Genomic DNA, 8,386 nt, shown 5'->3' with positions numbered 1-8,386 from the left:
TCTCTCTCTCTCTCTCTCTCTCTCTCTCTCTCTCTCTCTCTCTTTCTCTCTCTCTCTCTCTCTGGTTTTGGAGATCAAATCCCAAGGGCTGTGTGCATTCTAGGCTATGCTCCACCACTAAACTACATTCCTAACGTCTTTGCTGGCCTTGAACTTGGGTGTCAGGGATGATTTTAAATTTCTGATCTTGTTTCCTGTACTTTCTGAGTGTTGAGATCCCACTACACTACATTCCCTTTTTTATATTGCCGATTGAAACCAGGGTTTTCTCCACGCTCCAGCCAGTATTCTACCTACCCTGCTACAGGTTAGCCTCTCAACTCTCAAAACAGATTCTTTCTTTTTTTCTTTTTTTGTTTCTTTTTGAGACAGGGTTTCTCTGTGCAGTCCTGGAACTCCCTCTGTAGACCAGGACGGCTTCCAAATCGGAGATCCACCTGCCTCTGCCTCCCAGGTGCTGGGATTTCAGGCATGCACCATGATGCCTGGCTGAAAATTTTATTTCAACAGTGCGTTTAAGCTCTTATTCTCCACAAATAGAGACCAAATAGATTTTAGTCAAGGATGCATTTATGAATATAGAAATAAAGCATTTCACTCAAAGAGCGGGCAGTGGAATGGGGGTGTTGGAAAAGGAGGTTGGTGACACAGGGAGAAGCCATTCCAACGTGCAAAGACCACCCTAGGTACTTACCAGGAAATGCTTTGGAGGGCAGGGCCTTGGGATTAGGTCAATGCTAGGGACAAAACATTGCTACTTCCATGCCCACTCAGGAGAATTTAGCAAGACTTTTACCCCACTTCACAGTTTCTCCAGACAAAATAGACAAAGGGGGGGGAGGGGAAGTCCCATAAGATTGAAACCAGCCCAAATCCTGAAATTAATAACAATACAACTAAAACATTAGCACAAAACCAAATGAACATTGGAGCTATTTTACAAAATAAAGGTGGAGCTTGGCAAAGAGGAGGAAGAGGGAAATCATCAAAGTCAAGACGAGCTCAAAGGAGCTTAATAGCAGCTATCATATTCCACCTGAGGCTTAAGTGCCTGGGATGCAGCTGTTTTGTTTTAAGATGCCCCTGTTCCTGTTCCAGTCAGCCACTGATGGTGACCGGAGAGCACACGGCCAAGCATTTGGGCACTGCTAGATAGTTATAGACCCCTTAGGGAGTGATGGTAAGAGAAGGCAAAGTGGAAACGCTGAGATCCAAAATATATAACCGAGGTCAGTAGCAGTGAACAATTAGCAATGTTAGGAGGTTTCTTATATCTACTGAATTCCCACCAATGGCATTTCATATATAAAGAAGTTAGTTGTTATGTATGTTAGTAATGAACTCTGAGTAGCAACTTAGATGTAACCTTTTTAACTTTTTAAAATGTTTTTATTTTGTATCCTTTGAGAATGTCATACAAGATATTTTGATCATAGTTGTCCTCCTCCTCTTCCTCCTCCTCTACTTTCTACCCCATTTATTTTTTTAAAAAAAAAAGATATTTAGGGGAAAGAATAGGTTTTACTTTATAGCCCAGGCAGGTTGGAACTCACTGAAATGGGGGAATTCTGAGTGCGGGGAATGATGACTCAGCCTGCCTTGGAGAGTCGTTTAGAATATTGTGAGACACTAAGTCTTTTGGGGAACTCATTTATTGGAGCAGTGAATTCTTTCTTAGGGCAATGAGTACCTTAGTTTTGCATGAAGTTCTAGGTTGACTGAGCCCTGCTCTACCTCACACCGGAAATGAGAGATAATAATAATAGTACCACCACCACCACCACCACCACCACCACAATAATCACCACCATGATGGATGATAACACTCTGATGTTTTCTTGTTCTGAGCATGTTTCTCATGTGGACTCTTATTTCTCACAACCCCTCATAAAAGCTGCGGTGCTATTCCTGTTTCATAAAAAGACTAACCAAGGTACAAAAAATGTTACCAGGATCACATAGATGTGAAAACCACCCATGGACTCAGTGTGCTATCTGCTCTTATTCTTCCACTGAACACATAACTCATTGAGCATTGTGTTGGCTAGTTTTATGGAAACTTGACATGATGGAGAGTCATCTGAAAAGAGAAGCCTCACTTGAGAAAGTGTCTCTATAAGATCCAGCTGCAGGACATTGTCTCAATTAAAGATTGAGGTAGACGGGCCTAGCCCACTGTGTGTGGTGGCATCTCTGGGCTGGTAGAGCAGGCTGAGTAAGTCATGAGGAGCAAGCCCATACGCAGCACCTCTCCATGGCCTCCAGGTTCTTACCCTCTTTGGATTCTTGCTTGAATTTCCTTTGGTGATTAATACTCACATGGAAATATAAACCAAATAAATGCTTTCTTCCCTAAGTCGCTCTTGTCGTGGTATGCCATGACAGTAATAGAAACCCTAACTAAAAGACAAGTTTGTATCAGGATAGTAAGATATTGCTGTGCCAGACCTGACTATGTTGTTTTGGGGTAGAGTGTGGGAGAACTTTGGGATAGAAAAGCTTTGGAGTTTTGAGAGCTCAGCGAGCTATTATGAAGGAGCTTGGAAGGTAAGAATGTTGACAGCAGTACCATTGATGGAGGCCTGGCTTGTGAAGTTTCAGAGGAAAGCAAAAACTCTACTAGAACTTATGTGTGAAGAACCTATGGTGCCTGGTCAGTGGGGGCTGAAGAATCAGCTCTGATTAACAAGAGACCAAAACTACTGAGGTAAAACCTTTGCTATGCTGGGACAGTGGATGCTGGTCAGCTGGGTCAGCTTAATCAGCTGTGATTAAGTAGAGACCAGCATTATTGAGGTGAAGTCTTCCGGGAACTGTTTCCTCAGGGTTAGCCCACAGAAACTGTGTTCCAGAGGTGGCCAAGGTTAACCCTCCTGTCGCTAGCCAAATTTAGTAGTTTAAGGGACACTGACGTGGTACTGGTTTTAGAGACATGAAAAGGGGGTCCTGGAAAGCATGAGCAAGCCAGTAAGCAGAACCCTTCCATGGCCTGTGCACCAGCCCCTGCCTCCAGGCTCCTGTCCTATTTGAGATCCTCGTCCCGACTTCCTTCAATGATAATCAATGATATGGAAGTATAAGCCAAATAAACCCTTTGCTCCCCAAACTGCATTGGTCATGGTGTTTCATCACAGCAACAGAAGACAGACAAGCATCTAATACATAAAAGGCATTGCAGGTAAAATATTAGTGACTCCAGGTAGACAGCTACACTTTCTATGAATTCATAGCTTGTTGAACATAAATGCTAATGACTCTTTGAGTAGCAAGTTGATTTTGTGAGACAATATTGTCAATGAATCAAAGATAGTACATGGGTTAGTATTGATGTAAGCTCCTTAACGAAACCACAGAGCTGGGTCTTATATAGCTTCTTTTGTCCTTTTGCTTCCTCTCTAGTTTGAGAAGACAGAAACGCTGGCTTATTCCACAGATATCCTCATGGTCAGGTTCCTTCTCTTTTGTTTTATGGGTGTCTCTTGCATGGATGAAACTGTCAATAATGAGTACTACCATGCACCGTGGCAGCCGTAATGGCAGTAAGAGAGGGAGTTTAGGGTTGGTTATCGTAGAGGGGCACTGTTGATAATGTGTAGCTGTCCAACTCTAGCATATGACTCTAGGGTTCCTAACAGAAGCATAGCCACAGGAAGGGATTTAGGAGCTGGCTCCAGCAGTTTTCTTCTTTTATACAGGAGGCTGTCTATGCTGCTTTTTCTAAAGAGATAGTTACAGCTGTTACCTGAGACTACCTCTTAACTTACTCTGCCTAGAGCTTTAAAAAAAGTTTTTTTAAAGGGTTCATATCTTTTTTTTTTTGTTGTTGGTTTTTTTGTTTTGTTTTTGTTTTTGTTTTTGTTTTTGTTTTTTTGAGACAGGGTTTCTCTCTATAGCCCTGGCTGTCCTGGAACTCACTTTGTAGACCAGGCTGACCTCGAACTCAGAAATCCACCTGCCTTTGCCTCCCAAGTGCTGGGATTAAAGCTTTAAAAACGTTTAAGGCAGTTTCTTCCACTAGATAAAACTTAGAATTGGAGTGGATTCAACTATGTGAAGTAGATGAGAGTGTAGGTTTTAAGACTTTCATCTTGAGCTGGGCCTGGTGGTGTATGCCTTTAGTCCTAGGAGTTTGGAGGCAGAGTCAGGTGGGTTTCTGTGAGTTTGAGGCCAGCCCAGTCTACATAGCAAGTGACAGGACTATGTAGATAGACCATGTCTCAATCAATAACAACAACAACAATAACCATCCCTACCCAAACAAAGAGAAAAAAGGACTTTAATCTGATTTTCTCTAAAATAACATTTTTCACATTAATTAATTAATTTATTTTATATCCTGATCTCAGCTCCCCCTCTTCTTTGTCCCCCCCCCCAAGGCCCCTTCTCCACATCTCCCTCCCTTTCACCTCTGAGAAACAGGAGGCCCTGCCCCATGGTACCATCCCACCCTGGTCCCTCAACTCACGGCAGGACTAGATACAGCCTCTTCCACGGAGGCTAGATAAGGCAGTCGAGACAGGGGAATCCATAGGCAGGCACTGAGTCAGGGACAGCCTGACAGTTGTTGCATGAAGACCAAGTTGTGCATCTGCGACTCAAGGGCAGGAAGCCTATCTCCAGCCCATGTATGTTCTTTGGTTGGTGGTTCAGTGTCTGGGAGCCCCCAAGGGTCCAGGTTAGTTGGCTGTTGGTCTTCTTGTGGAGTTCCTGTTGCCTCTGGGTTCCATAACCCTACCCCTAACTCTTCCATTAGACTTCCTGAGCTTGGTTTGATGTTTGGCTGTGGGTCTCTGCATCTGTCAGTCAGTTGCTGAGTGGAGCTTGTCTGAGGACAGTTATGCTATGCTCCTGTCTGCAAGCACAACAGTACTATTAATAGTGTCAGGGATTGATTCTTGCCCATGGGATGGATCTCACCTTGGGCCAGTCATTGTTTGGCCATTACTTCAGTCTCTGCTCTATCTTTATCCCTGCACTTCTTGTAGTCAGGACAAATTTTGGGTCTAAGGTTTTGTGGGTGGGTTGGTGTCCTTATCCCTCCACTGGGAGCCTGCTTGGCTACAGGAGGTAGGCACTGCAGGCTCCATATTTCCCACTGTTGGAGTCTCAGCTTCATAGACTCCCTGGAGACTCTCCCATCCCAGGCCTCTACCATATCCTAGAGATGCTACCACTCCCTAGAGCTATTCCCCCAACCCGTTCCTCTTCCCATCTCCTCTCCCATCCATCCACCTCTGATGACAATTTTATTTCTCCTTCTGTGTGAGATTCAAGCACTCTCCCTGGGCCCTCCCTGTTATTTAGCTTTTTTTGGGTCTGTGGACTGTAAGGTGGGCATCCTGTATTTTATAGCTAATATCCACTTATAAGTGAGTACATACCATATATGTCTTCTTGGGTTTAGGTTACTTCAATCAGGATGTTATTTTCTAGTTCCATACATTTGCCTGAAAATTTATATTATGTCTTTGTTTTTAATATCTAACTAGTATTCTATTGTGCAAATGAACCATATTTTCTTGATTATTCATTCTTGGGTTGAAGGGCATATGGGTTGTTTCTAGTTTCTGGCAATTATGAGGGAAGTTACTATGAACATTGTGAAGCGTGTGTCCTTGTGGTAAGGTGGAACACTTTTTGGGTATATGCCCAGTAGTGATATAGCTGGGTCTTGAGGTAGGACTGTTTTAGTTAGGGCTTTACTGCTCTGACAGACACCATAACCAAGGCAACTCTTATAAGGACAACATTTCATTGGGGCTGGCTTAACAGGTTTAGAGGTTCAGTTTGTTATCAAGGTGGGAGCATAGCAGCATCCAGGAAGGCATGATGGAGGAGGAGCTGAGAGTTCTACATCTTTATCTGAAGGCCACTAAGAGAAGACTGGCTCCCATGTGGTTAGGAGGAGGGTCCCCTTGCCCACCCCCACAGTGACACATTTCCTCCAACAAGGAGACACCTACTCCAACAAAGCCACACCTCCTAATAGTGCCGCATCTTGGGCCAAGCACAGTCAAACCACCACAAAGACCATTCCCAGTTTTCAGAGAAACCGCCAAATCGATTTCCAGAGTGGCTGTACACGTTTGCACACTCACTAGCAATGGAGGAGTGTTCCCTTGCTCTATATCCTTGCCAGAGTGTACTGTCACTTGAGCTTTTTATGTTAGCCATTCTCATAGTCATTTTGATTTTCATTTCCCTGATGACTATGGATGTTGAACATTTCTTTAAGTGCTTCTGGGCCATTTGAGATTTCTTTGTTGAGAATTCTTTGTTTAGCTCTGTACTCCATTTTTAAAAATTGGGTTATTTGGTTTGTTGGTGTCTACCTTCTTGAGTTCTTCATATATTTTGGATATTAACCCTCTGTCAGATATAGGGTTAGTGATGATCTTTTCCCAATCTGTAGGCTGCCATTTTGTCCTATGGATAGTGTCCTTTGCCCTACAGAAGCTTTTCAGTTTCAAGAGGTCCCATTTATAAATTGTTGATCTTAGTTCCTGAGCTATTGGTGTTCTGTTTAGGAAATTGTCTCCTGTACCAATGTGTTCAAGGTATCACGTTCACTTCTGTTAGATGTAGTGTATTCAGTTTTATGTACTTTGAAGTACTTGGATTTGAGTTTTGTGCAGGACGATATATATGGATCTATTTCCATTCTTTTACTTGGAGACATCCAGTTAGGCCAGGGCTTATTTATTTAGATGCTTTATTTTATTGAAGATGTTTTTTTTTTTTCACTGTATGGTTTTGACTTCTTTGTTAAAAAAAAAAATCAAGTGTCCTTAGGTGTGTGGATTTATTTCAGGGTTTATTTGATTCCATTAATCAACTTGTCTGTTTCTATACCAGTACCATGCAGTTTTTATCACAATTGCTCTGTAGTACAGCTTGAGATCTGGGATGGTGATACCTCCAGAAGCTAAAATAACATTTTAATAGTCATATACTGGGCCCCCAAATTCAGATAGTTGATATTCATTAATTCTTCTCTAAATAGTTATGGAGATCTATAATAAGGTAAACGTGAGGTGTTGGAATGTATTGAGTCTTTCTTTTCTTCCCCCTTGCTTTGTGACTCCCTCTCTTCTCTTTTTCCATCCCTTCATTCCACTCTCACACTAGATTTTGAATCATGACTGCTAGCTAACCAAGCATTCTGTCACTGAGTCGCATCCACCCTTAGTGAACTTTTCAAAAATTCCACAAAAGGAAATGGTAGTAGATTCATGTTAGTCTTTATGATAAGGACAAAAAAGCAATTCAAAGCTTGTTTGGGAGGGGAACACCATAATTTATTATGCATTTTGCCCCAGAGAATATTCAATTTTAAGTCTACGAGATGTGCACACAAACACAATGAGACAGTTTGATTTTTTTTTTTTTTTTGCGAGACCATATCAAACCATGAACATTGGAACTTAGCCTCTTACGGATGCATGGTTATAGATTTGTATTTGTTACAACGAGAGTGTGAGGGGCATGCTTAGAGTGAGTCTGTGGCTGAGGGCTTGACTCTTTGGCTTTTGGCATTTCTAGGTGACTAAGCCCCGAAGAGCAGAGTCTGTCTTCACTTCTTAGGTTCATGAAGAAAATGAGTAAAGTGACACTGACTCAATGTTCTAGTTCTCCAAAGGAGAGACCATTGGCCTAACACTTTCCTAACATGTACCTGTCAACAGGTTTAAGTTGGTTCTAATGGGAGTTACCCTGGTCAAGTTTGCAGGGAATGATGCACAATTAGTAAGAACCATATTCTGTTTGATGTTTTCTCAAACTGTATGCTATTTATCTTTCTAAGAAGTTGAACCATTTAAAAACAATGAATCCTTCTTCTCCATGACACACAAATGATCAACATTTTAGATGATCCAAGCAATTTTTGTGCCAAAGATATCCCCATTTCTAGCTTGGCTTTAGTTGCTAGTGTTGATTTATAGCAGAAAGCACCACTTCATATTTTTTCCAAGCATCAAAAGTCTTAATGTGTTTTATAAGTACTCAGAAGTGCTTAAAAATCCACGAACTTTTGCGTTCCTATTTTTTCATTCTTCTGTAAGCATGTATTTAAATTGGTTAAACAGATGGCTTTCTACTTGTGAGAAAAAAGTGCCCAGAATAGTCACCTCAAGATGGAGAAGTCAGGTTAAATTTCATTCTGGAGTGTGCTTTTACTACCAGATACTTAACCTTTGAAATGGAGGGTATTCAAAGAAACAAGGAGAAACTTGTAGTGATCTCTTTGACATTGGTGTAGAGAACTTTTTGAGGCAGCGACGTTCTAGAAGTTTCATGATTAAAACCTTTGAAATGAAAATGTAATAATCTGGGATCAAATGCAGGGCTTTGTGTATTCCCGACAAATGCTTTCCCACTGAGCTAC

Source organism: Mus pahari, chromosome 19 (assembly GCF_900095145.1).
Source record: "Mus pahari chromosome 19, PAHARI_EIJ_v1.1, whole genome shotgun sequence".
Lineage (NCBI taxonomy): Eukaryota > Metazoa > Chordata > Mammalia > Rodentia > Muridae > Mus > Mus pahari.
This window is presented reverse-complemented; position numbering follows the sequence as displayed.